The sequence below is a fragment of the Panthera onca genome, chromosome B3 (genome assembly GCF_046562875.1).
Source record: "Panthera onca isolate mPanOnc1 chromosome B3, mPanOnc1 haplotype 2, whole genome shotgun sequence".
In the NCBI taxonomy this organism is placed as follows: domain Eukaryota; kingdom Metazoa; phylum Chordata; class Mammalia; order Carnivora; family Felidae; genus Panthera; species Panthera onca.
This window is the reverse complement of record NC_138344.1, coordinates 129,401,168-129,416,743: the sequence shown is the minus strand read 5'-3', so window position 1 is coordinate 129,416,743 and position 15,576 is coordinate 129,401,168. Positions and strand designations below refer to the sequence as shown.

The 15,576-nt window shown below is 37.1% G+C and overlaps 1 long non-coding RNA gene across 7 annotated transcripts in view; it reads right to left on the bottom strand.

Annotated features, from left to right (window-relative positions):
* Positions 1–15,576, bottom strand: part of LOC132670171 (uncharacterized) — a 451,329-nt gene that overhangs the window by 155,324 nt on the left and 280,429 nt on the right. For 4 of the 7 annotated variants that reach the window (XR_013555996.2, XR_013555998.2, XR_009606490.3 and 1 more), the window contains 2 exons: positions 7,650–7,728; positions 3,129–6,111 (listed from right to left, as the gene is read on the bottom strand). This is a non-coding gene — a long non-coding RNA (uncharacterized LOC132670171). Of the gene's footprint in view, positions 1–3,128; positions 6,112–6,667; positions 6,810–7,649; positions 7,729–15,576 lie in introns of those variants that run through there. The other 3 variants (XR_013555995.2, XR_013555993.2, XR_013555994.2) reach the window with 2 other exon arrangements.

Here is a 15,576-nt window from a genome sequence, read left to right as displayed (position 1 = left end):
TCCATCATCTGAGGATACAATGGTAAGACAGCAGTCTGCAAACCAGGAACCGGGGCTTTCACCAGGAACGTAATTGGCTTTCACCAGGAACGTAATCTTGCACTTTCTAGACTCCAGAACTGTGAGAAATACATTTCTGTTGTATAAACAACCTAGCCTGTAGTATTTTGTTACAGCAGCCTGAGCTAAGGCAGAAACTAGTATTGAGAAGTGAGCTGCTGCTGTAACAAATACCTATAAATGTGGAAGCAGGTTTGGAACTGGATAATGGGTAGAAGCTTGTAAGAGTTTTGAAGAACATGCTTGACAGAAATCACTGATACTGCTGTAAGGGGGATTTAAAAGGGATTTCTGGTGAGGACTCAGAGGAAAAAAAAAGAGAAGAGCTGTAAAAGAGTAATACATAATATAATAATCACATACAGAACATGGTAGAAATAAAAATGGTAAAGGCCATTCTGATGAGGTCTCAGAACTGGGGAAAAATATGGGACAATGGAATAAAGATGATCTTTGTTCGAAAGTAGCAAGAACTTGGCTGAATTGTGTTTGTGTCGTAGGGTTTGGTAGAATTTGTGAGCTAAGGAATTAGACACATTTTTTGTTTGCTTTATTGTACTTTGTTTTATTGTATTTTATACAAATTGAAGGTCTGTGGCAACCCCGTGTTGAGCAAATCTATGGGCACCACTTTTCCAACAGCATTTGCTCACTTTGTGTCTCTGTTCACATTTTGGTAATTCTCACAACATTTCAACTTTTTCATTATTATTTTTTAAATTTTTTTTAATGTTTATTTATTTTTGACAGAGAGAGAGAGAGAGAGACAGAGCATGAGTGGGGGAGGGGCAGAGAGAGCGAGAGACACAGAATCTGAAACAGGCTCCAGGCTCTGAGCTGTCAGCACAGAGCCGGACACGGGGCTCAAACTCACAGACCGCGAGATCATGACCTGAGCTGAAGTCGGACGCTCAACCGACTGAGCCACCCAGGCGCCCCTATTATTATTATATTTGTTATGGTGAACCATGATCAGTGATCTTTGATGTTACTATTGTTAATTGTTTTGGGTCACCATGATCCATGCCCATATAAGACAGTGAACTTCATCAATAAACGTTGTGTGTGTTCTGACTGCTCTGTTGACCACCCATTTCCCCATTTCTCTCCTTCTCCTAGACCTCCCTCTTCTCTGAGACACACAATATTGAGTAGGCCAGTTAAGAACCCTACAATGGCCTCTAAGTATACAAGTGATAGGAAGAGTCGCACATCTTTCACTTTAAATCAAAAGCCAGAAATGATTAATCTTAGTGAAGAAGTCATGTTGAAAGCTGAGATAGGCCACAGGCTGCTTCAACCATTTAGCCACGTTGCAAATGCAAAGGGAAAGTTCTTGAAGGAAATTGTAAGTGCTGCTCTAGTAAACGCATGAATGAGAATGAAGCAAAACAGTCTTCCTGCTGATCTGGAGAAAGTTTTAGTGGTTTGGAGAGGTGGTCAGAAGAGCCACAACAGTCCCTTAAGCCAAAACCTAATCCAGAGCAAGGCCCTAACTCTAATTCTGTGAGGCTGACAGGTGATGGAGCCGCAGAAGGAAAGTTGGAAACCACCAGAGTTTGATTCATGAGGTTTAAGGAAGGAAGCCATCACACGATGAAGCAGCAAGTGCAATGTAGAAGCTGCAGCAAGTTACCCAGAAGATTCAGCTAAGATCATTACTGAAGGTGGCTACACTAAATGACACATTTTCAGTGTAGATGAAACAGTCTTATATTGGAAAAAGATGCCATCTAGATTTTCACAGTTAGAGAGGAGAAATCCATGTATGGCTTCAAAGTCAAAGGACGGGCAGACTCTTTCGTTAGGGGTGAAAGCAGCTGGTGACTTTAAGTTGAAGCCAATGCTCATTGGCCATTCTGACAATCCTAGGGCTTTTCAGAATGATGCTAAATCTACTCTGCCTATGCTCTATAAATGGAATAACACGGCTTGGATGATTTCACATCTGTTTACAACATGCTTTACTGAATATTTTAGGCCCATTGTTGAGACCTACTGCTCAGAAAAAAAGACTTCTTTCATATTATTGCTCATTGACAATGCACATGGTCACCCAAGAGCTCTCATGGAGATGCACAATGAAATTACTATTATTTTCATGCCTGCTAACACGATATTTATCCTGCAGCCTCTGGATCAAGGAGTGATTTTGACTTTCAAGTCTTATTATTAAAAAAATACATTTCATAAGGCTATAGCTAGGGCCTTTGGAAGTAATTAGGTTTAGATGTGGTCAAGAAAATGAAGCCTCCATGACAGAATCCGTGTCCTTATAAGAAGAGAAAGGGCCTGTAGTGTGCCATGTGAGAATCAAATGAGAGGACAGCTACGTGGGAACCAGGAAAGGGTTCTCATCAGGGACTGAACCAGCAGGCACCTTGATCTTAGACTTCTAGTCTCCAGAGCTGTGAGAAATACATTTCTGTGTTTAAGCCACTCCATCTGTGTCATTTGTTATGGCAATATAGATTGACTGAGGCAAATGATGAATTTAACTCTCCTTCTGCTTTATTTACTTGCTGAGAGATAAGCACCTATTGGATCTCCTGGAGCTAACAAGAGAGTGAAACAGATTGAATGAGTATTCTATAATAGAAAATCTATACAAAAAAAAAAAGTCTGGGGGGCAGCTGGGTGGCTCAGTTCATTAGCGTCCAACTCTTGGTTTCAGCTCAGGTCATGATCTCATGGTTCCGTGGGACTGAGTCCTACATCAGGCTCCACAATGACAGTGCAGAGGCTTCCTGGGGTTCTCTCCCTCTCTCTCTCTGCCCCTTCCCTGCTTGTTCTCTGTCTTTCTCTCAAAATAAATAAGTAAATATAATGTGTGTGTGTGTGTGTGTGTGTGTGTGTGTGTACATGTAATTGTTATTGGCTTAAGTGATTTAGTGATCACTAGTATGCAAAGTTATATGTAGATCTTTCAGTTGATTTTTTTAACAAAATAATTACGGAACACCTTTTATGAAACAGAATTAATGACCATGACTACAAAGATGGGTGATTGCTTTCAACATTTTTTTTTTTTTATCCTATAGCTGAAGAAGAACTCTGTGACATTCAGGAAAGATCAGATCACACCCATTTTATTCTCACATAAATGTTTTTAAAAGAAGGAAGAGCATTTTTGTTTTTCGCTGAGGAGGATTCTTGAACAAAAGAAAGGATTAAAATTATACATTGTAAATTGTTTTCCCACTCTTGATATTGTTCAATACTAATGGTTACTTGAATATAAAGCAGTTCCTTTCAAGTAACCGGAACTGATGTGATCCAGGGTGTAAGTATATCTTCCTTGACTTCTCTGTAAAGTTGCTGCTATCAATCTGTTACAAAGATATTGTAGGAAGTGTGCATAATATGAATGCGGAGGCACATGGACATTGTTTTATTACCTTAAAACCAACTACTTCTGAGCCCATATATCAGGACAATTTTTCTTACAACTTCTGTATGAATCGGTGGAACTCATAAAAATATTATAAATTAAAACAAGACAAACAAGATGTTGCATGGAGACAATCATATTAGGTACATACTTGAAAAATATTAAAAAGCTTTTTGTCACCTAGTATGTGAAGCTTCATTTTGGGGATCACATCAATAAAAGTCCCGAACATCATGAATCATATTTTCCAGTCTAGCATATGAATGAGTGATAAATCTACACCCCAGTAGGTCATCTTAGAGAGAAAGATAAAACAATGACTAGGCCACAACCTTAAGTACCAAGGTAGGGAAGCCAAAACAAGCATTTTAGTGTTGCTCCATCTCAAAGGAAAACAAATGTCCTTTGAACATTGCACATGTGTAGTCCAGTAACTACAGGAATAACCCAGCAGCTGACACTGTGTTCAGAAATAATTGTTCTTGTAGGATAATGTGAAATTAAAAAAAAATTGTCTACTAATTTTTGGATAAAGCTGCTATAGTTAATTTTGATACAATTTCAGGTTTATTTTGGTAAACTAGAAATTAATTCTATCCATTATGGTAGGATTGGGCTTCTTCTGAAAGCCCGAATATGGATGTTAGCATCTACGTTTTCATATTTAGTGAAAATGCATATTGGTTACAACTCTCTTTACTGAGGAGGACCTGTTTATGGGAAGAAAGAAGAAGGAGTATTAAAAAAGCAGTCTAAAGTCATAACGTAGAGGACTTTGTGGATCATGCAAAGAGTTTAGAATTCATCTTCTGTATAATAGTGAACACAAATGAAGAGTTTAAATGTAGAAGAACAGATACATATTTGGAAAATTCCCTATATATAGTCACTCTTTCGATAGTAAGGAACATTGGGTTTTACTAGTGTTGCTTAGAATTTGAGTCCTTTCATAAAGACATCAGATTCTAGGGTTTTGGTCAAAATTCCCTGGCAGGATGCAATAAACTGAAACACTTTATGTTAGGGCTCAAAAATATTTTGCGCGCTTGCCTTCTAAATTCATGACTTTAGATCGTCCTGTATTTTCCTAATCAACGCCATTGAACAGCTACAGTGGAACTAGATATGGAAAGGCAGGAATGGATTCAGGAAAATGTCTCCCTTACAAGATTTAGGTTTTAAAATATGCAAATGGGTTTTAGCTGAAAGAGAAATACGTCACATATCGTAGTTTCTCACATGCTCATCAAAAACACCACTTATTATTTTATTAAAAGATAATATCAATTTTGGGGCGTTTAGAATTATATAGTTGAGAAGATGACCTGATGACTCTGAATTCAAGGATTTCTGTAATGTAAATGCATATGGTATTAGAAGCAGAAAAAGAAAAAAGAAAAAAGGGGGAGGGTAGAAGAAAGTGATACCCCGCAGCAAAGATGAAAAGAAGCAATTTAGCGATTAATCATGTCTCAAGAACTTATTTTTTTAAGTTTATTAATTTTTATTTTGAGAAAGACAGAGACAACGTGAGTGGGGGAGTGGCAGAGAAAGAGAGAGAGAGAGAGAGAGAGAGAGAGAGAGAGAGAATCCCAAGCAGGCTCTCTGCTGGCAGCTCAGAACCCAGCAAGGGGCTTGAACTCAAGAAACCAGGAGATCATGACCTGAGCTGAAACCAAGAGTCCGATTTAAGTAGCTGAGTCACCCAGGCGCCCCTCTCCAGAACTTATTTTAATTCCCTAATATTTTATCTAACATGCCTCCAAGTCTCTCCAAGGCCTCACAAAATTTTCTGACATCACTCTTTTTTCATGAAGGTGTGCTTCTGGGTCTTGTCATTTGCCAAGCCGGTCAGCATTCACACCTCCGTCCATTTCCTTGGTTGTGGGGTATCTCAGCGAGTGATGGGCACTCCCACTGCCTCTAATTGGATGGATTTGCTACCTACCATGCCAATAGTTAGAAATTAAATTGTTTTCTGTAAGGATTTTCTGCATCTTTAGAATGATTACTCTATTTGTCTGCTCTTTTCTTGTAATTTTGGTGTATATACAGGCAAAACGGGGAATATTCTCCCCAGATCTGGTATTTCCTCAAATATAAGCATAAAGCCTCAGTCTCATAAAGTATCAGAACTAAATGGTAGTCATGGATAGAACTGTTTAAACAAAACGCAGTGACTAGTAAAACCACTTTATGCTTTTTAATTAGTCTACCTCAGCGCCAGTTGGAATTTAAGGTATGGCTTCAGATATTACTCGAAAACACTAATAATAATATCCCCAAACTTAACACACTTTACCATCCAAAAATATATGATACTCACATGTAACTTATAAAACAGTTTTCATAACATTAAATAAAACTTAATATGATCTAATATACACTATTTGCCAATCTGATAAGAACTAAAAATAGAAAAATAGAACTAGTGATTATTCATGTTAGACCCCAAATACAAGTTTAAACAGTCTTTGTAATTTTGAGATTTAAATGAACTATTTATAATACAATCCTGCAGAAAATAGTCCATGTCTCTGAATCGAGATACCAGAGCAGACTTATGGTTGCCAAAAAATGACAGTTTCGGACATTCCACATGTCTGAATGATGGCTTCATCCGACTTCACAACATCTGCTTTTGGTAAAGGTCTTGTAGTCTTGTAGCACATTGCAGATATTTCAAGGAAGAGAGAGAATTCTTTGTCAAAACAGAATTATCTGGAATTTTGCTGTAAATTATGTTTAGGAGCCCAACCGTTTTGTGTATATAGTTATTAAGAGATTAATTATTAACTCAAAAATAATATTCTTCTATGTGCTGGCCTCCAAAATCCCTGATCTTAGTGGACTCATAGGTTAAGTGTGGCATTCCACAAGTAAACGGATAATTGGAATACTATGCTGCAATAGATAAGATAGAGCAATACACAAGATATCATGGAAGCAGAGAAAGAGAGTTCCCAGTCTAGATTTGGAGGCTTAATACATAGTCAAAAAAGTAATCTAAAATCAAGGAGCATAAACAGAAATGGACTCAAAGAAACCAAGCAACGGGCCTTTGGCAGCATCTAGTCCAGCCACATTTTGTATGCAAGAACACAGATGTGTAGAAAGATAACATGTCAAGTAATCTAATATAGAGATTGATGAAGCTCAGAACTTTAATACCAACTTAGTTTTCCTTGTACCTCAGTGTACTTAGCAGTCAGTTACCTGAAGTTGTTCTGCCCAGACCTAATTTCTGGACAGGTGACTCCATATTGTGTTGATGACTGGTCCAATCATCATGGATCAGGTGAGTGTGGAATCATGGCGTAGAAAACAGCTAGAGCCCGTTTTGCAGTTGGTAGGTGTACTTACAAAGATAATCAAATGAACACATAGCATTGTCTCAGCCACGGAAAGGATTCTGTTACCATATTTGCCTTGAGAACTTTTAGTCACCAAGTCAGAAATGTCTCTGTCATATACCAAGAGGGCAGAAGTCAGGAGGACTTGTAGGCAGGATTGTAGGACTTGACCAAAGAGGGATAGAAACCCTTGATGGAAGACTTTTACTACTGGGCAAAAAACTGTTCAGGGCAGTAAATTACTCCATGGGTTGCAGAGAAGGAAGGTTTTGCAGAAGCACATGGTGATGTGTCAAAGGAAAATTCAAGTCTCACTTTATGAAATTTGCCTCATATTTCATGGCAGAGGGGACCACAAACAGGGAAGAAAGAAAGAGAGACAGGGAAGAAGGAAGGAAGGAAAGAAGGAAGGAAGGAAGGAAGGAAGGAAGGAAGGAAGGAAGGAAAAGAGAGAGAGAGAGAAGAGAAAGAAATACCAGAATGGCATTGTAAGGCTCTAATATAATAGATCTCTGAAGTGGTAAGGTGGTAGAGATAGATGGTTAAAGCAAGTGAAAGCTTATCAGAACAAAGGTAGGTGGGGGACAGTATCAGCAATTAACCTCTGTGGCTAGGGACTCCAATTTCTCTACAGACCTCAGAGAAAGCACCTGAGATAATTTATTATCCAGACTTCTGAGATTATTATGTATCATATTGAGAGCATATTCTGGCTGAATGAAGGTTATATAAGAATTCATGAAGTGCTACTTCATTTGTAAACGAAATATTGATGAGTATATATAACAAAAAAGTAGATGCCATTTCTTGCAATAATTACCAGGAAAAACAAGCAACATAAATACCTTTGTATATTTTGCTGTTCTTTGCATGAGAAGATAACGCTATAGACATACTGCAAGATTCATGCTTGGAGTAACTTTTCTGAAAAAAAAAAAAAAAAAAAAGGAATGAAATGAAGGTACTCTTGAACAAAATTAGTAAGTAATCCACAAAGCCTGGTTTTTTTCTTGACTTTGTTATTAGCATGTCATAATCTCCGCTACTGAGTGGTATTTCTAAAGAGAATATATTTCAGGTTGTAAACTTTACTACTTATTTCGGGTAACATTATATAAACCTGATAATGATTTCAGGACTGATTATAGGACTCCATTTGCAAACCTGACTAGGTCTGTCATTTTATTAACAATGTCACTATTCCTTCACGTGATTACTATCTTATCTTAATTATATTATATTATATTATATTATATTATATTATATTATATTATATTATATTATATTAGTGTTACAAATAAAAATGGACAATTATTTAATATAATAATTTAAAGAAAAACAAACTATGGAGGTCTCATGAAAATGAAGACCATTTGGAGCATTAAAGCTTCCATAATCGTGGGAAAACTGGACAGTTATATGCAAAAGAATAGAACTAGACCACTGTCTTACACTGTACAAAAAAACTAAACTTAAAGTGGAATAAAGACTCAAATGTGAAACCTGAAACCATAAACCTCCAGAAGAAAACAGGGTAGTAATTTCTTTGACATCAGGCATAGAAATGCTTTTTCTAGATATGTCTCACCAGGCAAAGGAAACAAAGCAACATTAAGTTATTGGGACTACATGAAAATAAAAAGCTTTTGCACAGTGAAGGAAACCATCAACAAAATGGCAAGGCAACCAACTTACTGAATGGGAGAAGATACATGAAAACGATGTCTTTGATGAGGGGTTAATATCCAAAATATATACAGAATGTGTATGACTCAATATCAAAGAAACAAATAACCCAATTAAAAAATGGGCAGAGGACCTAAATAGACATTTTCCAAAGAAGGCATAGAGATGGCCAACAGACACATGACAAGATGCCCAGCATCAGTCATCATCAGGGAAATGCAAATCAAAACTACAGTGAGATGTCACCTCCTATCTGTCAGAATGGCTAAAATAAAAAAGACAAATAACAAGTGTTGGCAAGGATGTGGAGAAAAAGGAACCTTTGTGCACTGTCGGCAGAAATGCAAATTGGTGAGGCCATGTGGTAAACAGTATGAAAGTTCCTCAAAAAATTAAAAATATAATTATCATTTAATACAATAATTCTACTACTGGGTATTTTCTGAAAGAAAGTGAAAACACTAATTTGAAAAGATATATGCACCCAATGATTACTACAGCATTATTTACAATAGCCAATATATAGAAGTAACCCAAGCATTATCCATAGATGAATAAAGAAATGTGTAATGGGTATATATGTATAATGGATATATAATGTGGTATATCTATATATCTAATATGGATATATAATGTGAGGTATCTATATATAGATATGTAATGTGAGATATATATAATGTGATATATATCACAATGTGATGTGATATAAATTATGTGATATATATATCACATTATATACATATGTGGTATTATATACATATACATTATATACATATAATGTGGTGTGTGTGTGTATATGTGTGCGCGTGTGTATATATATATATATATATATACACACGCGCACACATATATATATATATATATATTTATAATTACTCAGCCATAGAAAAGAATGAGATCTTGCCATTTACAACAACATGAGTGGACCTAAAATGCATGATGCCAAATGAAATAAGCCAGACAGAAAAAGACAAATATCATATGAGTTTACTCATATGTGGACTTTAAGAAACAAAATAAATGAAGAAAAAAGACAAAAAAAACAGACTCTTAAATAGAGAACAGAGTGATGTCTGCCAGAGGGGAGGTGGGTAGGAGTGATGGGTGAAATAGAGAAAGAGAATTAAGAGTACACTTATCCTGATGAGCACTGAGTGTGTAGGGAATTGTTGAATCCTTATATTATACACTTGAAACTAACACGGCACTATGTTAATTATACTTCAATAAAGTTCCCATAATTGATCATTATGGTTCAGTGCTTATGAACTCTGAAGTCAGCTTCCCTTTGTGCAAAACCTGTGGCATCTCTTCACAGTTCTGAGGATTTAGGCAGAAATTTCATCATATAATTTTTCAGTTTATTTTGCTATAGATAGAGCAAAATACAATGACCTACTTTGCATGCTGATTAAATGAGATTTTTTTTAAAGTACCTAGCAAAATACTGCTCATAGGAAAAAAAAACAACAAGAAATCTTAGCTATCAATATTCTAAGATTAAATGTTAGGAGATAGGAGTTTCTAAATCCTAGCTTAATATTTACTAACCAGGAAATTCCACACATAGCAGGATTGCTTTGAGTTTCAAAGGTAATCTATAAATTCTTCGATGAAGTGTAGTTACTTTGAAATAATTCTGGGCTCACAAATTGTAAGAAATAAACTTTTAAATAATGTCACCTGAATATCCAAATTAAAGAGGTGAAATGCCATACAAGAGTTGTTTCACTGGCATATTGGGGCTGGGCAAAATATGGTCAATTGAATATATGAATAATTCAAATTTATCACGAACATACTTTATTTTTCTTCCATTCATATTGTGGAGAAAGATTTTAGTCTTCGGTTATTTCAATAAAAACAGCCAACTAAGTACTACTGAAAGACTCTTGAGTGATTTGTGATCTTATAGGGCACCTATAGGTTTCCCCCCGAAACCTGCACGCAAGAGGCATACCATTGCAACTAGAGATTTGTTATTAAATTGATGCACAGCTGAGATATAGGCAAATACATCTGAAGTAACAGAATTGTTAAGAATACTGAAGAAATCTCACTGAGTCCATTAATATATTCAGAGAAAATAACTTGTCAATCAGAAAAAAAAAAAAGAGAGAGAGAGATTGGTCAGGAAAGTGAGCCTTCAAGCATGATTTGCAGAGGCAAGTATCTGTAACATCAATTCAAGCACAATTCAGAAGTTCTTTAAGAAAGAAAATATTCACCAAAGTATTTATGGTGCTATTGGTAAACCATTCCAGGAGAGAGGTAGACTACCTCAAGGTAATTCTATTAACATATTCCTTTCAGTGTAGGAAATTCTAACTATAATAGAATCAGCATCAGAACAGGGGCATTTAAAGGATTAGCATAAGAAGGGTCCTAAGTAAAATTTAGTTCCATTTATAGAAATTCCCATTGTTTAAATATAGATGCCTTTCATTTCAAAATTATCTGGTCCTTACACTAATTAATAAATTATGATTTAGCTTCATATTTCAGTTTTGTGAACTATTGGTTTTTGTGTCCCTGAGGAAGGAATTGCTTCTTAATGCGTAGACCTATCAAGTTTCTGACCATGAAAATCTGAGCACCAGGTCTTGCCTGAGGTAAGTCCCCAACCCCCAAGGTAGGTATGCTGGCTCCTTCTGGAAACTTCCAGACCCCAACTAAGTTTCCATTAGACCAGTCATGTAACTCTTGTCTTTATAGGAAATCTATTCTCAGAGACTAGTTACTATTCAGTCTCTTGGTTTTAAAGCTTCTTAATAACCTGTTATTCCAAACCTCTACCAGCAGCTCAAGACTTTTTAGCTCTTGACTCATCTATCTGCCCTGGGATATCTAAAAGCGTATCTAAATTAATCAGTTTAGAAGGGATCCACCCACCAACTGCATGAATGTCCTGTCTCTCCTGTATTCTTCCCCATTATGGTAAGTGGCACCATTTCACTTAATTGTTCAGGCTTAAAAGCCAGGAGTCTTGCTTTCTTACTCACCCCTGAACAAACTATCATAGCAATTGCTGTCAATTCCTCACTTCAAAACTGATTGCGTTGAATCTATTCACCTCACTACCACCCCGATCAGCTGTTATCCTCATAGTCTATGAACTAGTCTAATATCTTCCACCTTCCCTTTCTCTCATAGATGGGATGTTTGTTACCCGCCCCCCCCCCCCCCCCCCCCCCGCAACACCACATTTATATGCTGAAATTCTAACCCCCAGTGAGATGGATGTCAGGAGGTGGAAGCTTTGGTAGGTAATTGGATCATGAGGACTGAGGTCTCATGAATAGAATTAGTGCCCTTATAAGACATTAGGGAGTTTCCTTTTTCTGTACTTGAGGAGGCAACAAGAAGAGGGCCATGTACAAATCAGAAAGAGGGCTCTCACCGTAACTCAATTTGGCCGCACCATGATCTCAGATTTTACAGCTTACAGAATGGTGAAAAGTACATTTTTGTTTGTTTGTTTGTTTGTTTAAGCAACCCAGTTTATTCTGTCTTAGCAGCCCAATCTAAGACTTGTCCCAGTGATTTTTTATACCCAGCCACCAGGGTTATTTTTTAAAATTATGAACCCCTTCATGCCATTATCAGACATCTAAGATTAAAATCCACACACTGAGGGGAGCCTGGGTGGCAATCGGTTAAGTGTCCAACTTCAGCTCGGGTCATGATGTCATAGTTTGTGGGTTTGAGCCCCGGGTCAGGCTGTGCTGACAGCCCGGAGCCTAGAGCCTGCTTCGGATTCTGTGTCTCCCTCTCTCTCTGCCTCTCCCCTGTTCATGCTCTGTCTCTCTCTCTCTCTCTCTCTCTCTCAAAAATAAATAAATATTAAAAAAATAAAATAAAATCCACACACTGAATGCTGATTTATGAGGCAGTCCAAGATCTGCCCTCTGATGGCTTTTGCACCCCAGCATCTCCTCTTGGCCACCGGGTTCCAGACCCACTATGGTGTTCTCTCTTCCCTTAAAACTATTTTTTAATGTTTATTTATTTTTGAAAGAGAGAGGGAGAAAGAGCATGAGTGAAGGAGAGGGAGACGCAGAATCCGAAGCAGGCTTCACTCTCTGACCTGTCAGCACAGAGCCCAATGTGGGGCTCGAACTCATAAACCGTGAGATCATGACCTGAGCCAAAATCAGACGCTTAACCTACTGAGCCCAGGCGCCTCTCTCTTTCCTTTTTAATTCTCAGTTCTTGCATTTTTTGTTAAGTAGCCTGTACGCCCATCATGGGGTTCAAACTCACCACCCCAAGATCAACAGTCACACACTCTACTGAGCCAGCCAGACGACCCTCGTTCTTGCAGTTGTTAATTCTCTGCTTGGAATTCTTTCTTCCTAGGTCTTTCCCATGGTTCAGCTCTGACTGTGAAGTATCAGCCCTCAGAGGGTCTTTCCTACTGTAACCCCGCAGACATTCTTTTGCAAAACACCATGCTTTGTTTCCTTCATGACACATGCCATTTCCTCATAGAATCTCATCTGTTTCTGTCTATGAAAACAGGGTAGCTGTGGGACAGATTCTTGGTTGTTTTCCCCACACCAAGAACAGGTCCTCCTAAGGATTTATTAAAGGAATAGATTTCACAAGGAACAGAGGTCAGAGGACACTGGGAGAAAATATATTTTGGGGATGACATAGTCCAATTTATTTTTTATTTTTTATTTTTCAAAGTCCAGAACTGTGTCAGTGATTACATTTGCCTATGGGCTTTCAACCGGTTAACAATGAGAGCACAACTCACACAAAAGTTTTCTGACTTCTAGTTCATGGTACATTTAACATATCACACCACCTGTTCAATAGCCCTATTCCTCTAGAAATACACATAGAAGTCATAGAACTTTCACTAACTTTACTTTGCATTTATAGCCCATCTATTCTTATACACAGTAGGGCTTTGAGATAGTGGACAAAATTTAAACATAAATAAAACAGCACTGTGTTGAGACATACACATATATTTTCTGTGTAATTAAAGGGCCATAATATAGTGTGCCATTTATTAACAAATAGAGTAATAATTGTTTTAAACAGTGCTTCTCCCATAGACTAATTAATACTGTTTAAATCAGCGTTTCCTACTCACACACAAATTGTAACCTGATTTCCTTAATGTGGTATTTTTATTCTGTCTTCAATGGATTACAATATATTGGAGGGAAAAACCCTACATTCCATTCCTTTTCTCACAAATCATTTGGCATCGTAGTTAATAAAATGCTCACCATACGGTGGAATCCAGCTGCCATGTTCCAGAGTTCATTTCATTTTTCAAGAGGTAACCTCTGAGAACAGAAATAGTTTCTCAAGAGACCTGGGAAGGGTCTGTAAAAGGATATCATTTATGCCCAGATCGCATCGGTGCATTCCACCCAAATAGTCAAACATGAGAACAGGATTTGGCCAGAAGATTAAAACATAGCAAAAATAGCATTCTTGTTCCTCTGTGTCTGTGACATAAATTAAGAGGCACCGTAAAACCAACATCCACTCTAGACATCCTCAGGTCTAATTTTGTTATTTTTCTCATTAGTGGTCCAAACTGTAGTTCATCCCGAAGTGATCATGTTTCCTTTGCAATCTACTTTTATTTTCTACTTTTAAGAAGTCCTTGTCAGAGCCTGAATTAATTAAGCTATGGAGTCCATTTTATAAATCTGGCTGTAGAAAAAGCCTGAGCCCTGGCTCCAGCAAAATGATCATCTCTCAGACATAGTCTAGGTTCACTGGCAGATCCCACGCTTCTGTAAATAATCTGTATGGTTTTCGGTTTGAATACTATTTTGACCAATAGATTTGACCATCGCCTACATTTCCACGGTTTTGTGGTTAATCAAATGTCTTAAGTTTAAGAGTCCTTGAGGCTATGAATTGTTCAGCTTTTAAAGACTCCCTTGCTCACCAAGCTGAATTCAATACAGCAGAGTTGGTACAGGGCAGAGCAAAAAAGGAGGTTAACCACACTTGACTATATCAGGTGTACATGTTTTGTCTGCATAATGCCAAAATACTGGTGCAAAGGAGAGACAAGAAGAACTTTTATTTATTTCCCTCTCTTGTTGTGCTGATTACCTCCTTGTCCCCTCTCCAAACACACCCCTATTTATTGGGGCCTCATAAAGTTGTAAATGTCAATTCATTATAGCAGAAATAATATAGGCATTTCTGTAAATGATGTACTTTACCCTCTCCCCAGGTTGTTTTTGAAGGAAATCATGGGAAATTCATTGCAGCCTCGAAAAATGTCCAGATAATAAATGTTTCTCTCTATATAAGTACATGGTATTCCTTGTAGAAAAATAACAACACATATTTGCAGATCATCTGTTAAGTTTGCTCAAGTTATATTTTCCTCTTTATTAATAGAGTTCAGAGTTGTAAGAATATAAAAACCAAACCAACTTGAGAGAAGGCTTCTGAATGTTACCTCTGTCATTATAACTTTTGTTTAAATTCTTTAAGAACTAAAATTAAGTTCAATTGGAAAGTTATGTATATACATATATCTATATATGTGTGTGTATATATATATGTATATATATATATATAACATATATAATACAGCATTTTTCTTCCATATTTATTCAAATGTATTTGGAGAATCTGGATGACATTTTACTGTGTCCATCAATGTGCCCACTTCTCATTACCATTGCTAACAGGAAAAAAACAATCTGTTCTGATATTCATAACTTTCAACTGTCCCTGCTTTCTGAAATCTTACAGCACCTTGAACTGTGCATGGGATTATATTATCCTGTTAATTTTAGGGACAGGTCAAATCACACATCTTAAAGTAGTAGATCATAAAGCATGTTTAATGCATGCTTAATTCATCTTTGTACCAAATCCCAACCATACTGCACTGCTTGAGAAATCTTTTCTTAACATGTAAACACGTGAAATCAATGCACATGGGAGCGCTGCACAGTTGAAAAGGGCAGGTGAAGAAGCTGTGCGCGTGGACTCATTCTATCTGCATCTTTTTGTTCACTCCATTTGCTATACAGTTTTTGGGCTTCAGAACATATTTTGAGATTTCCCATCTTCCAAGCTATCAGCAAT